This window comes from Dermacentor silvarum, chromosome 1 (assembly GCF_013339745.2).
Source record: "Dermacentor silvarum isolate Dsil-2018 chromosome 1, BIME_Dsil_1.4, whole genome shotgun sequence".
Classification (NCBI taxonomy): Eukaryota; Metazoa; Arthropoda; class Arachnida; order Ixodida; family Ixodidae; genus Dermacentor; species Dermacentor silvarum.
The window spans coordinates 355913476-355934999 of record NC_051154.1 but is presented as its reverse complement, the minus strand read 5'-3'; positions in this window follow the sequence as shown (position 1 = coordinate 355934999).

The window sequence follows — 21524 nt, the reverse complement described above, 5'->3', positions numbered from 1 at the left end:
CCCGGTAAGGGCTGGGAGATCGGCCCCGGGTGGGACCGGTGTACTGATGACGATGCGGCGAGATGTAGCGGCCTGGTGACGGCGAGCGTGAGGGTCGTCGGGGTTGCCACTGGGCTCCGGCGAGGTAGTCGGCAATGTCGCGCGGTCGTTCACCCCGCACTGGACGCGGCGCGTTGACGGCGAACCCTCGTAGGCCCATCTCGCGGTATGGGCATCGGCGGTAGACATGGCCGGCTTCCCCGCAGTGATAGCAGAGCGGGCGGTGGTCGGGGGCGCGCCAAATGTCCGTCTTCCTCTGGTAGCTGCGCTGGGCGACGGGCGGGCGTGCTGGCGGCGGCGGTGGTGGACGTCGGAACTGCGGCGTTACGGGGCCCTGGCGCGAGCGCGGAGGGGGGCCTTGACGACGGGCGACGGTGGCGTAGGTCAGCGCTTCCGGCTCGGGTTGCGGCGATTCGGGAAGTCCTAGCGATTGCTGGATTTCCTCCCGCACGATAGCGGCGATGGAAGCAACTTGAGGCTGCGACGACGGTAGCAACTTCTGCAGCTCTTCGCGTACTATCGCCCTGATGGTGTCTCGTAGGTCGTCGGAAAGTCCTTGGACTTCGACGTAGTGTGGCGTCGAACGGCGATTGTATTGCCGGTTGCGCATGTCCAGTGCTTTCTCGATCGTCGTAGCTTCCGAGAGAAAGTCTTGGACTGTTGTTGGTGGATTCCGTACCAGTCCGGCGAATAGCTCCTGCTTAACTCCCCGCATGAGCAAGCGAACTTTCTTGTCTTCGGGCATAGCTGGATCGGCGTGCCGGAACAATCGAGTCATTTCTTCAGTGTACATACCGATGCTCTCATTCGGGAGCTGTACACGGTTTTCCAGCAAGGCTGCAGCTCTTTCTTTACGGACGACGCTCGTGAAGGTGTCCAGGAAGGCGGCTCGGAAGAGGTCCCAGGTTGTTAGTGAACGTTCCCTATTCTCGAACCAGGTTCTGGCGCCGTCTTCAAGAGAGAAGTAAACATGGCGCAGCTTTTCGTCGCAGTCCCACTTGTTGAACGTAGCGACCCGGTCGTATGCCTCCAGCCAGCTTTCGGCGTCTTCACATGGCGAACCGCGGAAAGTCGGCGGCTCCCTGGATTGTTGCATCACGACCGCAGATGTTGGCACAGGGGCTGTCATGGTAGCTGCTGCCGAGGTCATGACTTTTGTCCTCTTGGTCTTCTCAGGTAGGGGTTCGTACTCCGGTGGCAGGTTCAGTAGCCTGCGACTAGCTCGCTGGTCGGGGTAGGCGTCGACGTCTTCTAGACGGTGTGGGCTTGGCTCACGGCTGGACGGGGGGGTCCGGTACAAGGACATAAAAGCACCTCCACCAGATGTCACGTAGTAGTGACGATGAAGCAAACAGTCGTAAAACTGGGAATGACGAAACTGATTCTTTATTGGGCGAACCTGTGCCCACAAAAGCAAGTTACACTTGAAGCACAACGATAGCGGCGAACACAGTCGGCGATCGTCGGAATCTGATCAGCGGCGAAACGCGTCGGCTTTTATACCTGAGTCATCGAAGGTTCCAGATTAATCCCTGATGCCCGCGTGTCTTCCAGAAAGTTCTAGACAATTCGCATCGGTCACACAATCAGATAACATAAGCGTCTGTGAAAACAGGCAACGGAAAGAAGCATCGATAACGTTCTAGAAACCTCCGACACAGGCGCGTCCTGCGCCGAGCGATAACGTTTAACATTTGTTAGCCGGTGGAAAGCGGCCACCGGTGAAAGATAAACATGTATACGTGTCAATATGATATGGAGAGCTTGCACCTGGATATCAGTTTTGAGCTTGAGTTTTGAGAAATATGTTAAGATAGAAGACACAAGGGTTGGCCTTGGTGATAGATACACGTGTGTGTTTTTTTAAAGTGCTCTTTTTGAAATATTCTTTGTGGACCTTTTTTCAGCAAATGTTTACATTCCTTAATTGCAAACTGCCATGGAGCTGGTTTATGACTTAAACTAGCACTCTTTCACCAAGAAAAAGCCTTATTTAGCACAAAATTCATAGGAAAGGCAAGGAGGTGACAGGACAGAACACTACTAACACCATCCAATTTTACTGCTTGTACAGCAATATAAAGCGAGAGTTGAAAGGACGAGGTTTGTGTTCGTTGGTTCTATGGGTTTTGGAGCCCCACACAGCTTCTTTGCTAGGCAGACAAGCTTGTGGGATGTGCTTCTGCAATTTGTACAGCACACTGACAGTGCAGGTGCGGGCATCATCTTCGGAAGGAAGTGCACTGACGGCACCATTCATGGCGCAGATGACTCTCATAGAGTCAGGCAAGGCACCAGTGTTGATGTTTGTTCCCTTGCCCAAAACAGCATGTTTAGGTTCAGTGTAGTTGTAAGAAGACAAGTTAAACATTACTTTCATGGTTTGAGTGGCCGCATTTTTCTTAGAGCACTAAATTTCTTTTCTTGCAACTGCCTGCCCTGGTGTTTCCTTAGCGTCGGCATGAAGTTGGCATGGAGTTACGCATCCGGGAACTCGTGAACAATGACCCTGTAGTTGACACTTTGCGAAGAATACATCGGCTTCCAAGCCCTTCATTTTCTGTTGGCATACTTTTACTTGTACTCTTGGCAATTTCTTCTCGGCTTGCTGAATTATCTTGAGGCCCCACACTGACACTACTGATGTCTTCAATTGAAGACTTTTCAGGATAAGACTCCTGGCTTTGCAAGTGTGGTTTAAAAAAAGGTGGCACTTACAGGTGGCTATTGAAGACCTGAGTGAAATGAACCGGCAAGTCTTGGTTACATCTTGTGTGTAGTCCTGTTGGAGTTAAACGTTTTACGAAAAATTGTATCGTCACTAACACGATGATAAGCACTTGGTCATTCACCACAACTTCATAGTCGTTACCTGGCTAAATGAATTTTTGTCGAACCCTTGATAATACCTTCTACAGAACTTATGTACAAAACATTGTTACCAAGACTTACTGGTTCGTCTCACTCGCGTCCAGAATAGAAATCTGTAAGTGCCACCTTTCCTGCAAAGAACCTTATCCTGAAAAGTCTACACTTGAAAGCATCGGTAGTGTCAGCGTGGGGCCTCGAGATAATTCGGCCAGCTGGGAAGAAATTACTGGCAGCAAGAGTTCAAGAGTGCTGACAGAAAATCAAGAGCGTGTGAACTAGAGCAGACCATTATTCGGGTCTTCTGGGACATACAGCTGAATGTCAACTTCACAGCGAGACTAACGGACCACCTGTTGCGGGCAGTCACAAGAAAGCTTGATGTATTATAACCAAAACAGCCTGTTCAAACCAGGAAGTTATCTTGAGCTTGTCTTCCTACAAGCCAACTAAACCTGAAACTGCCATTCTGCGCAAAAGACAACTTCAACACTGGCACTTCAGCCAACACTGACAAAAATAAGCTGCATCGTGTAACGTGCCAGCAGTAATATCTTTCTGAAGCAGGAGAAGGGCCCACGAGCTTACCTTCCATGGTGTAATCCAGGAACCTGTCTCGGCTCCGGAAAGGGAGCTTTTTTGGCTTGGCTTGGGTCAATGGCCATAAAATTATCATTACCAAACAGAACGCATTAACAGTTGCAGACTCAGGGTAATGTCTTTACTTGCTTGATTTTGTGGACAAAAACTGATGAAAGGGTGCCCAATGTGACTAGTTATCCTGTCCAGGAGTCCGTGATTTGAAGAAGTTTGACAATCATTTCATTCGCTAACAATCGCAAAGCATACTTGTGCTGTCATTTGAAACAAAACCATGCACTTTAAGGAACGGTGACAATTTCTTTAGGTGTGGGGAGCACCTGCACTGCATATATAATTTTGGTTAAATAGAAAGTTAGGCAGAATGGGCCATATAAAATAATGGCAATAATTTTGGCATAAGTAGATTTTTGCTCAAACCATCTGATAGTTTCTTGTTTTAGAAAGTATTAAATTTTGTTAAACGTAGCTGCTGTGAGATGATCCTATATAAGCATTTGGCCTTATGCAATACTATTTGCTTTAAATAAAATTTTGGGGTTTTATTTGTCAAAACCTCAATATGATTGCTGAACGACATATTGTAGGGCAAAGGCACAAATACACAGATGATATACGAAAACATGTCACAGGTGCTGCTAATAACTTAATTCGAAACACAACAGGATACTGTATATATACTCTTCCGAATGCACAGGCGCACTAGCCACTTCGGGAAGACAACAGAGGGCGATTATCCGTACTAACACAATCATTTTGAAGATCTAAAGCAAGTTCTGCGTCATACAAAACAACAGAGGTCTGACTTACACAAGCACTACTTTTTTATGTAAAACGCTTTGAGTAGCTCACATGCAATTTTATCTTTACTTCTGCCTGGGATCTTCACATAATAAAATCTCGCACGACAAGGGCAGGCTTTTTTTTTGCTGATAGATGCGCATTCAAGTCTGTCGTCATGTTTTTAGCATGCTCCCTCATTCAATCATTGATGCAGCAGCCAGTTTGTCCTACATAGGACTTTCCACAAGGCAGTGGGATTTCATAAACCACACCGGGACCACATTGCCCGTAAGGTGTTACATGTTGTACTTGGCAGCTTACCTTAGATCTGCCCATTATGCGGGGACACGTTCGGGCCAGCCTATTGGGAACATAGAACAATACAGGCACTGCATGCCTGTTCGCCACTTTGTTTAAATTGTGGCTCAACTTATGCACATACGGTACAACTTGCGGTCTTTGGCCACTTGGCTCACCAGCTCTGGCCTCATTCACCAGTGTGCCCGCTTTTGTAGTGTTCTCTCTTCCCAATATGCTGGCCCAACTGTGTCCCCACATAATGGGCAGATCTAAGGTAGGCTGCCAAGTACAACACGTCACACCTTACTGGCGATGTGCTACCAGAGGGGTTTATGAAATCCCACTGTCTTGTGGAAAGTCCTATGTAGGACAAACTGGCCGCTGCATCAATGATCGAATCATGGAGCATGCTAACAACACTGACGAAAGACTTGAATGCGCATCTTTCAGCACACTGTAAAGCCTGTCCTTGTCGTGCGAGATTTCATTATGGGAAGATCCTGGGCAAAACTAAAGATAAAACCGCACGTGAGCTGTTGGAAGCATTTTACATAAAAGAAAAATAGTAGTGCTTGTGAAAGTTGACCTATGTTGTTTTCATGATGTGGCACTTGCTTTCTTTAGATCTTCAAAATGATCGTGTTAGCCCTGATAATCGCCCTCTGTGTTCTGCCCGAAGTGGCTGGTGCGCCTGCGTGTTGTGAGGAGTACATATACTGTATCTCGCTGTGCTTCAAATAAAGTTGTTAGTAGCGCCTGTGACGTGTGTCTGTGTATCTTCTGTGTATTTGTGCCTTTGCGCTATGTCGTTCAGCAAACAGCAACTTGCCTAACACCAAGTCCTTCTGCACAATATGGTTATGGGGGACCCTGTAGTGGGGAACTCTGGATTAACTTTGAACACCGGAGGTATGTGCCCAATGCACCTTATGGGGGTGTTGTTGCACTTTGCTGCCATCAAAATGTGGCCGTTGTGCATGGGATTTTATCCTGCACCATTCGGCTTAGCAGTGCAATGCCAAAGCCACTAAGCCACCACGATTTTTAGTTTTGCTGGCAGAATAGCAGTTTCCAAGTAGTTTAATTAGCTCGAGCTGTTGATGCTGCTCTCTAAAAGTAGATTTTATGCATGTTGCTTATGTTTCTTCAGTACTAGTAATTTTTATTACTCAAATAATGTCTTTTTTACTGTAATAACACTTGTTTCAGTGATCTGCTAGTGTAACAGGTTATTCTACAACACTATAATGCACATTTCCTTAGGAGTCATAAGCATTGCAGGAAACCACTTATTTTTAATAAATTTTGTTCAGTATCGCATGTTCTGAATGCTAAAGCATTCTTACCTGTGTGAATGTCAGCTAAACTGCTTTTGCCTATGTGTTATCTTATTGCATGTGTGAAAAAAAAACTGTTGGCTTTTGTTTACTTTTTCAGGTGCGCGGCAAGCTCTCACTCAAGCAACACATTCCAGTGGTCTTCTGTCAACAGACTGGGTGTATTGAAGTACCATTATAAGGTCCACTAAACAACGCTTGCGAGATGTATGACGTGCTCTTGCTTAAAATCGGAGGACTTCACTATTAATGTAAGCTTGAATAGGTGTGCTGAAGAACCTGTGTAACGTGTACTTGTTCATTAACAAGTACAAACCATTACCTCACCTGACATTTTTTTTCACCTCAACGTAACTCTTTACTGTAGATTTCTGCACAAACCATTACAGCGACACAACACTGCAGTAAGGTCAGCACAAGTGTTCATGCATGAACACTTGTATTTACAAGAATTGTATTTGCATTATTATACTAAATATGAATATGAGGTGCGTATCTTTTTCAGGGTGCCTACTCTCGCAGGTCGTACAAGCTCGTCATCTTGTACGCACTCAGCTCGTAGAAACGAACTCGTTCATAATCTACGAGAATCACGTTCAGTGACAAGAACGCGATCTCGTACACATGTGTGCGAGAAATGTACGCGATGATTGCTGCGTAGACTGTACGAGGTTCTCGTAGACTCAACGAGTTCTCGCAGACTGAACGAGTTTCTCGCACAGTCTACGGAGCAATAATCGCGTACACTATTTCTCGTACATTCTCGTTCACATTTTTTTCAATAGGGAGATGGCCTATACGAATTTAAAATTTTGCCTTTCGGCTTGTGCTCTGCCCCTGCTACGTTCCAACGCCTCCTGGATACTGTGCTTTCGGGTCTGAAATGGAAAAACTGGTTAGTGTACCTCGACGACGTCATCGTGTTCTCCGCAACGTTTGAGGAACATCTCGCACGGCTTGAAGCGGTTTTGCACTCCATACGATCCGCCGGCCTCACCCTGAAGCCGGAGAAGTGCCACTTTGGCTTTGCGGAACTACAGTTTCTTGGTCACGTCGTCAGCCATGCCGGTGTCCGCCCAGATCCTGAAAAAATTGCCGCCGTCGCACAGTTTCCCGTACCATCCGATAAAAAGGCTGTCAGGCGCTTCCTCGGTCTTTGCGCCTATTACCGGCGATTTATTGCAAATTTTGCTCACATTGCGTCGCCGTTAACTCGCCTCACGAGAGACGACGTTGCCTTTGTATGGGGCGACGAAGAGCAAAGTGCATTTAACTTCCTGCGGCAACGTCTCCAGACAACTCCAGTGCTGGCCCACTTTGATGAGACCGCTCCTACATTGCTCCACACTGATGCCAGCAATGTTGGCTTGGGAGCTGTTCTTGTGCAGCGGCAGGAGGACACGGAAAGAGTGATTGCCAACGCAAGCAGAACGCTCTCACGCACAGAGGCAAATTATTCCACTACTGAGAAATAATGCCTCGCTGTGGTATGGGCGGTTATGAAATTTGCCCATATTTGTATTGCCGCCCATTCCAAGTTGTCAGCGACCACCAGTCACTGTGTTGGTTGACGAACCTTAAAGATCCTTCTGGACTATTGGCGCGTTGGAGCCTAAGGCTGCAGGAGTTTGACATGACAGTCATGTACAAGTCGTGGAAGCGACATACGAATGCTGACTGCCTGTCTCAATCACCGATAGAGTCGGCTTGTTCACATGAAGAAGATGACACAGCATATCTTTGTGTTCTGGACACCTCCGCCATCGCTCAACAACAACGGGACGACCCTGAGTTGCTTGGTCTAATCAATTACTTAGAAGGAAGATCTGCGAAAGCACCTAGAGTTTTCGCAAGAGGATTGTCATCGTTTTGTTTACGGGCCAACGTCCTTTACAAAAGAAACTTTCCTTCGACCGGATCCCCCTATCTGCTCGTCATTCCTGCAGCTCTTCGTATGGAAGTACTTCACGCCTGTCACAACGAGGTGACTTCTGGTCACTTAGGCTACACACGAACACTGGGCAGAGTGCGGCAAAGCTACTACTGGCCACCGCCGTGAAACCACCGCCGTGAAACATCACGTTCGCACTAGTCTCGACTGCCAGAAGCGCAAATCGCCCCCGACGAAACCAGCCGGCCTCCTACAACCTGTTCAGGTTCCACGAACACCATTTTATCAAATCGGAATGGATATTTTGGGTCCACTTCCTACTTCTACTGCGGGAAATCGCTTTGTTCTCGTCGAAACCGACTACCTGACACGTTACGCTGAAATAAAGGCCATCCAGAGAGGCACAGCAGCCGAGGTGGCGCGATTTTTCATCGAGAATGTTGTGTTGCGACACGGTGCACCACGCGTCGTAATAACCGACCGAGGAACCGCATTCACTGCTACGCTTTTAGATCACGTCTTGCTGCTAAGTGGAACGGCTCATCGGAAGTCAACCGCCTACCATCCACAAACCAACGGGTTGACGGAGCGCCTCAACAAAACATTTGAAGACATGCTTTCAATGTAGGTGGATGTCGAACATAAAAATTGGGATGACATCTTCCCTTATATCACGTTTGCGTACAACACGGCAAAACAAGAGAGGACGCGCATGACTCCGTTCAGCCTTGTTCACGGCCGGGATGTACGAACGATGTTGGATGCAATGCTTCCACACGAATTTGACGACACTGACACGGACGCCGACGGTGTTTACCCAACCCGTCGAAGAGGCTCGGCAGCTTCCGCGCGCTTGCGGATCTGCCAGCAGCAAGACTACGACGCAGGCCGCTATGATGCTCACCGTAGAACCATAACCTATGAAGTCGGCGACCTAGTGTGGGTTTGGACACCCATACGGAAACGATGCCTCTCCGAGAAGCTGTTAAGGCGATACTCGGCCCATATCGAGTATTGCGGCGACTCAGTAATGTCACCTACGAGGTCGTCCCTGATAGTCCCAACTGTACGCGGCGCCGCCCGCACCGCCCTGAACTTGTGCACGTTGTGCGCATGAAGGCGCATGTGAGCGAATGACTATGCGAGGGACCCTCACTTCCGCAAGTGACATTTCTGGTCTAGCATCGGGGCGATGCTCTTTTAGGGAGGGACAAATGACACGCATGCTCTAGGCAGACGACAACGACGATGGGGGCATTAACGGACTCCGTCTAGTGGGTCAGTGGGATTCTTAGAGGAAGAAGACGTTTCTCTGTTCTGTTTTGTTGGAACAGGTCGTCCTGTGCTGTTCTTGAAGAACGTCTCCCTGTCTTCTGTTCGCGTTGTACCGCGACAATATATATATGTATATATGCAGATACATACATACTCCATGCCAACCCGAGCTACGGACCACGAGGGACAAGGCTCGGTCCTAAGGTGCTTCGCCCCTAAAAGCACCCGTGTACATATATTTAGGTGCACGTTAAAGAACCCTAGGTGGTCTAAATTACCAGAGCCCTCTACTACGGCGTCTCTCATAGCCATATTGTGATTTTCGGATGTAAAACCCAGAAATTCTCATCACTGTTATTATCCTTTACCTGTGCTGTCAGTTCTTCATGATAAATGGGTAAGTTCGACACGTTGAGATCGCGGTTGGCATTCAACACGTTCTTATCGTCACACCCACACTTTCAGAGGGATTTCTGGCTGAAGATTGCGAGTGTGCAACACACGTCATATTGTTATCGTTAATCGTACGTGAATGCAAGTATGTCAAGTTACTATTGTCATCACCACACAGTCATCTTAGTGACACATTTGTGCCTATCCACGCTATGCTTTGGTATCTATATACCAAGTGAACGAGACGCGAGAGTTACGCGGTTTGTATTTATCTTTGGTACCGTGTCACCGCCGACGGACACCTTTTGCTTCCCAAGAGCCAGTTAGGTATTTCGTCCTAATAAAGAAACAGCAGAGCGGGGGTGAGAGGCAGCCTAGTAAAACATATAGAATTCATAAAATGAAAGAAAGGAAACGATAGGGTGTAAAAGCGATAGCATGAGCTAGCCATATCTGCTACGTTCCCCTGGTTATCATCGCGATCTCCAGCTTATTTTCTTTTGTAGCACGTTCACGTGGCTCATTCCACGCATAACTAATGAAGTCAGCGCGCGGAATGCGTTACTCAAACAGCCGCGTAAGCACGGACCAAGCACGCTACGCGTATTCGCGTATTCAGAAATACGCGAATACGCGTATTCAGAGCCGGCAAACGCGTTCTCTGTGCGGTGAGTCACTGCGGTATTACCTTGCGGTGACGTGATACTTAATATATCCAAAATTATCGCGATGTTGGCTAATAGCAACCAAAATACCAGGCTCGTAGCAAACGCCCGCCGTCTTGGCGCGGCTTCCGCAGTGGAGAAAGCCCACGGGTCCTAAGGTCCCTATATTTTCTAAAGGGCCGTTTATAGTCCGACGTAACGTGAACGCGTGCACGCTACGTCACATTGGCGAAAACGACCCCCTCTACACTGTAAACGGAAATAACTCTCAGGTGGGAGTATAATGCTTGTCCTCTAGCGACCCCCCGGTTGGGAGTTTATTATGCTCCGAATGATCGGAGTATAATTTTTACTCCGTGCGGGCGGAATTTTTGCGTGGTGCCTTCGGAGTTTTTTTTTCTGTCATTTTTATTTTTTACTTCGAGCTGGACGGAGTTTTTTCGAGGTGCACCGAGAGTATAAAAAAGACACGTCAATTTGCGTGGAGAATTTTTATGTAGAGGCTTCGGGTCAAATTACGAAATATACGCACAAGCATAAGCCAAATTCTGCGAAACAAGTGAACGAGACCAAACAGACCAAGCAATACATAAACACAAACATTTGAGCAACACCCGACGAAGAGCTGTGAAAGCCATCCAACGCACACTCGACACACAACAACAAGCAACCCTGCCAGTATATATAGCCACGATAATGTGGGCCTCGAAACGGCCTAGCGAGCAGCTGTAGTGTTTTCAGAGTTACGACTCACCGGCTCGCACATATGAGATCGGTCTCTCTGAAAACAACATGAAACATAAATCCACACGGAACTGTTAACTTAGAATATTGAAAAAACAACGTTCATGGCATAATTTTTCAAATTAGAATGCCATTCCGTGAGCGCTGAAGCGACTTCACACACTGCCGGCGTCCGCGGCCAAAAAGTAGTGCGTTAGTTACAGTATGCAAGAAAAATGTACGTGCGCGTGCTTCATGACAAAATTAGCTTCATGCGAAAGAATTGTGGCTGGATAACAATTTATTACATGTGAGCATGACCCGTAGCAGCCTACGTAACACCGAAAATTGCGTAGTCATACATTTTTTTGACCGCACTACTTGCTCCGCGTCAATGTCTCTCGGCTGTGAAACGGAGCCATATCGCTCATCTGGCAAACGAATCCTCACGCTCGGAGCCAGCAGGTATGCTCCTAAATCAGTATGTTGGATCAACGCCTCCTTTACTGCTGGTTGGATGGAGCTGATGTTAATGCAATATCCGAAGCAACGACGTGATCAAAACAGAACTGCGCGATAACAATTCAATTCACATCGCTCAGTATTAAGAAGCTTTATTCACAGTACGTACTTACGTCCTACCGTGTTTATTGGGCGAGGATATCCGTACACAGATTCATAAAAGAGTTGCTTGCACCACGGTCTAACTTACTGGCAGCACAGCACCGTGACGAAGTCGGAATATGGCATTCATGTGCGGCTATCACGGACGTTGTCGCTCGAACCGTGGCTGCTGTTGCCATTGCTACGCAGCACTTTACACCGGACGTTGTCAGAATATACTCAAAAGGACATAAAAGTGGTATTGAACTCACTGAGGAACACAAGTCAAGGTCACGCAACACGGAAGCACAGCCAGAAACCCGAGCCGACATCACGAGTCAACCGGCAGCTTCGTGGTCACAACTAAGCCTGTTTCCGCACTTGAAATCGTTGCTCTTGCATTCATCGTTGCCAGCAGAGTGATCACAGCTAACGCAAATGAAGATGAGATGCAGTGAGCTTCAGACAGGCCTATAACACTTTCTGGAAGGAAGTATAGGAAAGAAAATCGGCGAAACGCTGGCACGGAACGACACTTCACAGATGTAAACAAACCGTCAGCCATGAGCACCGCCGACTCCGCCGAACGCGGCCGGTCGCTGGCGCGGCGCACAGCCTTATGGGAAGCACCACGTGACCAACCTGTTCTGGCAGGGGAGTTTTTTAAAACTCCCTGTGCGGAGTTCCCGGGGAGAACAAAACTTTGAAGGCGGAATAAAATCATGTCATGTCCGCCCTTATCCTCCCACAGGTTGTGAGCGGAGTGAAACGAGGGAATGCCGTTGTATTCCTCCCATACATCGGAATAAATATTCAAGGATGGGAGTATATAGGGCACATCACCTCGTTAAAATTCCCATGCGGGGGTATTTTCGTTTACAGTGTATAGTCGGGCGCACTGGCGCAGCCAACGTGAAGACCCGTTTGTAGTCCGACGTTTCCGCCGCGCGGGCCAGCGTGGTTTGCGGCCGGTCACGCTACGCCGGTTACGGTGCGCCAGCCAAAACGCTATCTCCAATATACTCCGACGCGCGCGCTGTTGGCTGTTATCTTCGGAGCATGCGCAGAACGATCCCAAGCCCGCGCGCGCTTTGTACGGCTGTTTGCGACCGTCGGCGAAGCAAGGGCGAAGCGGCGTGGGCGCCTTTATTTGTTCGCGCGAAATGCATTGTGGGTCGGCGCAGTCAACGCGACCAACGCGCGAATGGATCAGGAGCCAATAGGTGACCCGTAAAACGAGGAATCACAGGGAATTGTGGGGCGCGCCGTCTGCTAGCAGCTTCGGGTTCGTCGGACGACGCGGCGGCATCGGCGGCATGCCCGGCGCACGTGTTTTAAATGTAGAGCATTTCTTTAACTCACATGTAGCGTGCGCCGTCCGTCCGCAACAGCTCGAGCACAGGTGCGCCCTCTCCCCCACTCCTCCTCTCCCGCATCACGCTTGCAGCACATGTGCAGCGCGCGAAGCGTCGTAGTTGAGTCGCGCTCCGGCGCTGCAAGCACCGTAGCAATAAAATCCATAGAGAAAGAAATTCAACAAGAGGGGACACTCGGCAAAAACTGGCAACAGGAAACACGTCACCATACGTCACGCTATACTTTTGACACCGAACGTTAGCTGCCGCGAGCATCGAAAAAAAAAGAAAGTGAACTTAAGTTAACAGGCATTGATTTATTTTTTTTAATTCTTTGCCGCGAAAACTAAAACGTTTTGCGAATAAATGAACTTAACCTTTGCGACTTATTTTCCTAGCCTTACCTAGCCACAGGTCAATGACGCGCCAGATACATGCGTCATCCGCCAGACACTCCCCCGAAGCCAGCGAGTGCGGCCGCGCGCGCGTTTGAGCGCTCGCCCGCGGCGACCCGTCTGTCCCCTTTTTTTTGTAAAGTAGCCTGGTTTCGTGGGCTCCCGGCGTATGCTTACGTTCCTTTTGCACTGGAACAAGACACCACTGCACTATTGGATTACGGCAAGGTGAGAAATTTGGTTTCACAGTCTACGACGCATTTAGGCTTACGGCACGGGACCGAGACTTAAGACGCAGTTATCGAAAAACAGCTCGGCCGTCCTGGCGCAGTTAATTTGAGTTAATCAATCGTGCTGGGACATGTTTCCGAAGCTTCCTAGGGGATTATTGTAACTTATTTCGGTTCTGTTGAGGCACACTGGCCGCGCAGCGTGCTGTGACGCAGTTAGCGAGAACCAACTCGGTCGTAGAGCGCAGTGTAGTGCATCTTACTAGGAGAAGTTTGTGCCGCTTTCTCTGACGCCAAACATTACTGAAGAGTAATTTCGTTACTTTCTGGGGTACTTTTGAGGCACGCTGGCCGCACAGCGCGCTATGACACAGTTAGCGATAAGCAGCTCGGCCGTGGTGATAAAGTTAGTTTGGCGTGTAATGAATCTTGTATAGAGGGTCAAGTTTGTGACGTTTTTTGTGGCCCCGCAACAACATATACCTTCTTTCGGTACTCACGCCTGTTGAAAACGCGATGGGCGATTGCCAAGAGTGATAACATCGGAGTGTGCTGCTGGCACCGGCAGAACGCGCGAAAGATAACGGCGAGGAACATATCACACTTGTAATTCGAAAATTCCGTCTTCTAAAGGACTGAAAACAGGCTTTGCACCCACGCATTTGTCTTGAGTGCCTGTTGCGACCGTCTCTGTGTATGTCACGTACCGTCGCATAACCTGAGGCCAAGTTTTGAAAACGCGAAGTCGCCCGTGTATTTGTGGTGCCAAAGTGCAGGAAATAATGCCCGGAAAGGGAGGAACGCTTGGAAATCAGATGTTTTCATATATGTTTGGGATGAGTCGGGTATTTTCTACGACATGTATGTAAAAGCGAATTGCTTTGGTTTGTAATGCCGCCCATTCACCGCTTTCGCACGTTTCGCCTCTACACGCAGTATTCCTATATCTAAATACCAAAATGACTCATGCTTGTAACATGCTGTTACGTGCTTGCAAATGTAACATGCTTGTAATTTACTTTTTTTTCAGCTGGTGCCGTCCGGTGGAGCTTCGTACAGGAACTACTGCCTTACCTGCTGGTGTCACAACGTTGGATGAACGCACAAAAGGCGCGGAACGAGCTTTTATATAGAGCAAAATAAATATTTCCTCATTGCACAAAAGGTCTTGCGTCTACTTTATGAAATTGCACGTGGCACAGATTCGATGGGACTTTACGAGATCGTTCGCAACCATTTTTACTAAATAATAAACCGATTCTGCACGCAAAGCAAAAAAATAAAATAAAAGGAGGGGGGGGGGGTGGCAGCCGGCGTGTTAGCTCGCGTTCAAAATACGCGCGCCCAAAACCGAAACCGGAAGTGATGTAAGTGATCGACACCGACCGCTTGGCACGCTGCAGTCAATTCGGCCGCTGGGCCCTATGGGAGTGTCCCCTCTTGTTGAATTCCTTTCTCTATGTAAAATCCCTATAAAAGAAAAGTACCGCCATCCTTTGATAAACGCCGCTTCTCTCTCTCCTGTATCTCCGATTGGACGATGATAGCGCGCGCTTTTCACTTCTTGATATTTTCTTTTTTTCCGCCTCAATGCCATGTTGAAAGTCCTCTGCGCAGCCGCAGTCGCCGGCAGCGGCGGCGGCGCGCGCCCGGCCTGAAAGCTTCAACGTGGACTTTCTAGGTGCGCCACCGTCGACTTGGCTTTCGCAAGCAAAAAGTTAAGAAAAAAGCAAGCGCTTTAGGAGAGGAGGCGGCGGAGGAAAGAGTAGATGGCGGTACTTTTCTTTACGTAGCAACAGCAGGTGCTGGCGTGATAGCGCGCCCTCTCTCCACCCCCTCTCCCTCTAACGCGCGCGCTAGGTATATAAAGCGGGTTGGCGCGGGCTCCACTCGTCAACTCCTGCGCTCTCTTGCGTTCTTCGGCGGTCGCAGTTGATAAGCGATGGAAGCAAGACCTTCAACTAGTACCTCGACGCAATCCAACATCAGCGCCGAAGCACAAGTTCAAGACATCGTACCATCGTCGACGGCGGCAGAAGACAAGGCGGCGCGGCGGCGCGCTGCCGACGCCGAACGCAAGCGTCGTAAGCGTGCTGCCGACGCCGAACTTCGTGAACGAGAAACCGCGGCCAGGCGTCAACGTCGACAAGCGGATCCCGAGCAGCGTGCACGAGAAGCCGCGGGCAGGCGTCAGCGTCGGGCCGCGGACCCTGGCGTACGGGAACGAGAGGCGGCGGCGAGCAAGCGTCGTCGTCTGGTAGCCGCCGCGGAGCCTGTTGCCCCGGAGGACGCTGGCGCGGCCGTCGGGCAACGTCAAGGAACTTTGGGGGTGCCGACGCGCGCTTCAAACGCGAGTTCCTGGACCGGAGCTTCGGGCACAGCTGCGACGTGTGCGACCGGCTGTGGTTCGACAACAACTTAACCACGGTCGGGAACATGCGTAACGCGGCGCATCGCACGAACGCCTTGCGGGTTCTTTGGAGCGCGTTCGTCGTCGACACCGCCAACAACAACAAGCCCGACAACACCGGCGATAACGTCAGCGACGGCGTCAACGATAACGACGGCTTCAGCGGCTTCGTCGTCAACGGCGGCGGCGACAACGGCACCGGCAACAACAACAGCAACAACGGCGGCGGATGCCTGGACGGCACCGTCGCGTTGGCGCGCGTCATCCCCGTCGTCAGCAACATCGACGACGCGGACGCCGCTTCGCTGGAACGGTTCCGGGCGTTCGCGGTGTGCGTCTCGTGCAAGGACTCGCTGGTCCGCGGCGTCGTCCCTTCGATGTGCGTCGCCTATGGCATGGCTACAGATACCCTCCGCGTCCTGCGCACCTGCCGGAATTCAACGCGGTGGAAGAACGGCTGATCTCGCCTCGACTGCCGTTCATGAGCATCCGGCGGTTGACGCGGGCAACGGGGCAGTACGGCATCAGGGGGCAGGTGGTCAACGTGCCGATCGAGGTCCCCGAGGTCGTGCTCCAGCTGCCCCGGAGGGTACCCGAATACGTGGCCATCGACGTTACCTACTTACGATTCTCTCTTCTCTCTCAACCCAGACCACCACCACCACCACCATACCAACAACACCAACACCACGGAAACCCACTATGCTCTGCATTTACACGTGTCCCTCGGGCGGGGGCATGCGACGGACTTTTTGTACGCGGTTTCAACTGTCACTCGTGCGAAGCTTTCTGTCCGCTTTGTCGACTAGCAATGTCATACCATTCATGCAGCTGATTACTAGGTTTCAGTTCACTCTGGGCGCGACAATGACGAGCCAAGGAATGCAAGGATACGCTTTTATTCATAAACGAACTCTGGTTTTCGTTTCGGTAGCCTTTTTTGTTTCTGCCAGGTTTAGCTCTACGACATTTGCCGCTGCTTGGACGCACCGTAACTGACTGCTCTGCCTGCGGGTCAGTCAGACAGATGGAAAACCTATCTTTATCCGATAATTTATCAACTGATATCGTCAGTAACGGCGCAGATAGCGTAATTAGAAAATGAAGTGCTGAAAATGTATGAAAACTGCGCGCTGTCAACGGCATTTCTCGGTCGAAACTCGAGGTTCATTTGAAGTGGTACGTAGAAGTTTTCGTTTTTTTGTCAACAAGATGGGGAAATGGCCGTATCGCCGACATATTACGACTGTGCATTATCTCTATCTGTGTTCAAGGAACTAAGGTGGGTTAGTTGGTTACGAGTATTATGTATGTATCGATCTCGCTGTGTCCCATTTAAATTGGGGCCGTAAAATCATGTTTCATAATACCTCTATATGTGCATGCGAGTACTGAAATAGTTATTGTTGCTTGAGTCAATGTTAGAGAAAGAAATATCTTGGGGAATCATTCCGTGTCGGCCCTTACACAGGTAGCTCATCGCCGCCTGATAATTAAGTGCCACTGACATACGTTCATTTTCTTTTTGTTCACTGATGGTTCAGTTTTGGAAGTGGAAGCCATGCCTCTGATGCTTGTGCACAGCTGACTCAGCAAGGGACGCTGCAAAGCAGTAGTTACATGAGTCAACGCTTGAATTTGAGCAGCCAACGGCTGAACAGCCGACCATGGTCTTGCTAGGCGCCTGCAACCGGGTAATCTTCGAGTGTGACAAAGCCGGACTGCAACTGCATCAATAGGCTTCAACGGCGAAGCGGTGGCGGCGGCTGCGCTTCCTCGAACCGGAAACAGCGAGCAGACGGCGCATCCCAGAAGCCCGCGCTCTTTTACGGGTCACCTATTCGGCGCCGGGCACGTCGGGGCGCGTCGAAGCCGCTGGTTACGTTGGCTGCGCCAGTGCGGCCGACTATAGAGGGGGTCGTTTTCGCCAACGTGACGTAGATTGCGCGCGCTCGCGCGCGCGCTCACGTTACGTCGGACTATAAACGGCCCTTAACCGGCGGCTTCGGCGCGCCCCGACGGGCCCAGGGCCAAATTGGCTCCTGACCCATTCGCGCATTGGTCGCGTCGACTGCGCCGACCCACAATGCATTTCGCGCGAAGAAATAAGGCGCCCACGCCGCTTCGCCCTTGCTTCGCCGACGGTCGCAAACAGCCGTTCAAAGCGCGCGCGGGCTTGGGATCGTCCTGCGCATGCTCCGAAGATAACAGCCAACGGCGCGCGCGTCGAAGTATAGAGGAGATAGCGTTTCGGCTGGCGCAGCGTAACCGGCGTAGCGTGACCGGCCGCAAACGACGCTGGCCCGCGCGCCAGAAACGTCGGACTATTGACCCTTTTCGCGGCGATCCCGTGGGGGCTGCCATGTTTGATCACGTGGTGACGCGTCCATTGCTTGCCTCAACTGCCTCCGTTGCCTCCTTGTTTACAATGGAAGTGTATGACGCCGGCGCGGCTTAGAAAACCTCTGTTTTCGGAGATATCGTAGACGGTGACTAGGTGGACGACACAAAGCTTTGATCACAGCTTCAGAGAACATGCAAACGCGCTTTCGGAGTCAATTATGTTCGTATGTTCGTGTTCGTATTATTCATAACTTACCGATGTACGAACATACCTCTGAATACTTTCACCAGGACGGTATTTTGAATATCAGTAGTCTATATAAACAAAAATTATCCGAAAAAGCATTTTTAGAATTCATAAGTAATCGTGAGAACTTTTTTTTCTACATACACTAATACCACAACTAATTATTCCTTAAGAGCTAGGAACTTTATTAAGGTAAATACCAGAACAAATTACGGCAATCAGCTTTTAGTGTGGCAAATTCCTAATTTACTTAATGATGAGCATGCTTTATTTAATATTATGCAAGATTCCTCAACCATTTCAGTATTCAGAATGAAATCGAAACTGTATTTTCTCGACAATTGACTCACGTTTTTTTAAAAATTGATTTTCCTGCTTTCCAACTGATATGTTGTCATGTGCTGCAATACTTTTTTTTCCATTTGGCTTTGGCCTTTCTGTACCTAGTTTTTCATTTGCATTATTTATACTTATTGTACTGTATTGACCTATTGAATGTTTAATTGCATCATTTGTATATGTACAAGTATGTATATATGTCTGTATTAGGTGTACATTTGTATCCATTTTTTTGCACTCTTATCTGCTGTGCTCGTGGCGCCAGGAGCCTAGTCAGGCGTACATAGTCTCGCCTTTTGCTCCGGCGCCATGACAATCTTGTATTGTCAAAATCATAATAAACTTCAAACTTCAAACTTCAATTAAGCCGTGTCCAAACGGCGCAAGTAGCGTATATGGTGCTTGTTCTAAATGCGGGGCTAAATATCTATTCCAAGCTATCCAAACATTCCGCTCATGAATTCAGTCAGGATTAGTGTGTTTTTGCTTTGTTATTTATTCGGTAAGTATTTTGAAGGAGTGCATGCTTGTCGGTTTCTGACTCAGTGAAGTTGCTCGGTGCGCGGCCACTATCTGATTATTTTCTGCCTAATCGTTCGCGGGTGCGCTCAGTTCCGATAGATTTGTTCTTGCTGCGGCCAAGGCTTGAAACGTAGCTGTTTTGTACATTGTAATACCTTGTAGCAAATATCTATTACAGCTAGTAACTCGCTTAGTCTTGCGGACCGTCACAAGACATTCAGCTTCGACCATTCGTGCGCCATCGGTGTAGTCCGTCATTTATTGTGCGTATACAGTGGGCATATATTCAAGTGTGCGCTCATTCATTTATTCTTGATACGTCGGCGATAGAGTGGGCGTAAGTTTTCCTGCCATTTGGGACAGATGTGTATAGATCTGTGTATAGGAGGAAGGAGAAACGACTTAGCCTTTTCTATTTAATCATTAATGAGCTGCTACTTGTTGATAATTCTCGCTACATAAATGAATCGAAGACCCGCATAGTGCGAATTAAACATAGTAGACACGTTAAGGAAAATCGATTTCACAAGCATTGCTACAAATACTCATTCTTCGTTTCGACAGCACGTGACTGGAATTGTCTCCCTGCAAACATTGTAAACGCAGGTACTCGTGAGCAGTTTTCTGCACTTGTGTCCGAATATTTTCAACAATAGGGCATATATTGCCGTATCGCTGTATTCTATTGTTCCGTTGACTGCTTGCTGTATGTTGATGTATTGTTACCACTCCTGTCTTGGTCCTGATGTGGACCGACAGTGTCTGTAAACAAAAAAAAAAAAAAATAACGTGCGCGAGACTTACTATGACAGGAAGCAGCGCTACTCCCTTCGTCATTGTTTAACGAGTGGTACTCACTCTTGCCGACTTTCTGGGGATGAAGCCCTTTCTTTGAAGGTTAGCGATACAAGGCTGGCGGATGAGCAAATATCTGTATACTCGAGGAAAGCCGTACATCACGAAGGGCCGGTAACACGTTCGGACAGTTGCAGCAGCGGTCCGCGAACTTGGCCACACAGATTCATTATATTCCTTAACCTGCCAGTCACTATTTTTCTAGCCAACTACTGCACACGTCTTCCATCCACATGATTCAATCTTGCATGATTGGAGCACAGTGTGTTAGCGAAAACTCAGTTGCATTTCCGATAGCTGATCGCATAGAAGTAAGATAGAAGCAGTTGTGGTTTCGTATTCGTGCGCGGTCTCTGAGGAGAGGTATGGTGCGTAAAGCCCCGTAAAACAGTCGCAAAACTGTGTATGACGAAACTGGTTGTTTATTGGGTGAACCTGTGCCCACAAAAGCAAGCTACACTCAAAGCACAACGATAGCGGCGAACACAGTCGGCGATCGTCGAAAATCTGATCAGCGGCGAAACGCGTCGGCTTTTATACCTGAGTCATCGAAGGTTCCAGATTATTCCCTGATGCCCGCTTGTCTTCCAGAAAGTTCTAGCATAGAGAAAGAAATTCAACAAGAGGGGACACGCGGCAAAAACTGGCAACAGGAAACACGTCACCATACGTCACGCTATACTTTTGACACCGAACGTTAGCTGCCGCGAGCATCGAAAAAAAAAGAAAGTGAACTTAAGTTAACAGGCATTCATTCATTTTTTTAATTCTTTGCCGCGAGAACTAAAACGTTTTGCGTATAAATGAACTTAAGCTTTGCGACTTATTTTCCTTGCCTTACCTAGCCACAGGTCAATGACGCGCCAGATACATGCGTCATCCGCCAGACAGTCCCCCGAAGCCAGCGAGGATGGCTGCGCGCGCGTGGCGACCCGTCTGTCTCATTCTTTTTTTCTTTTTTAAATGTAACCTGGTTTATTGGGCTCTCGGCGTATTCTTGCGTTCCTTCTGCACTGGGACAAGACACCACTGTACTATTGGAATACAGCAAGGTGAGAAATCTTGTTTCATAGTCTACGACGCAATTAGGCTTACGGCACGGGACCGAGACTTAAGACGCAGTTAGCGTAAAACAGCTCGGCCATCCTGGCGCAGTTAATCTCAGTAAATGAATCGTGCTGAGACATGTTTCCGACGCTTCCTAGGCGACTATTGTAACTTATTTCGGTTTTTGAGCCACACTGGCCGCACAGGGCGCCGTGTCGCAGTTAGCGAGAACTCAGCCGTGGTGTGTAGTCTAGTGCATCTTGCTAGGAGAAGTTTGTGCCGCTTTCTCTGACGCCAGACATTA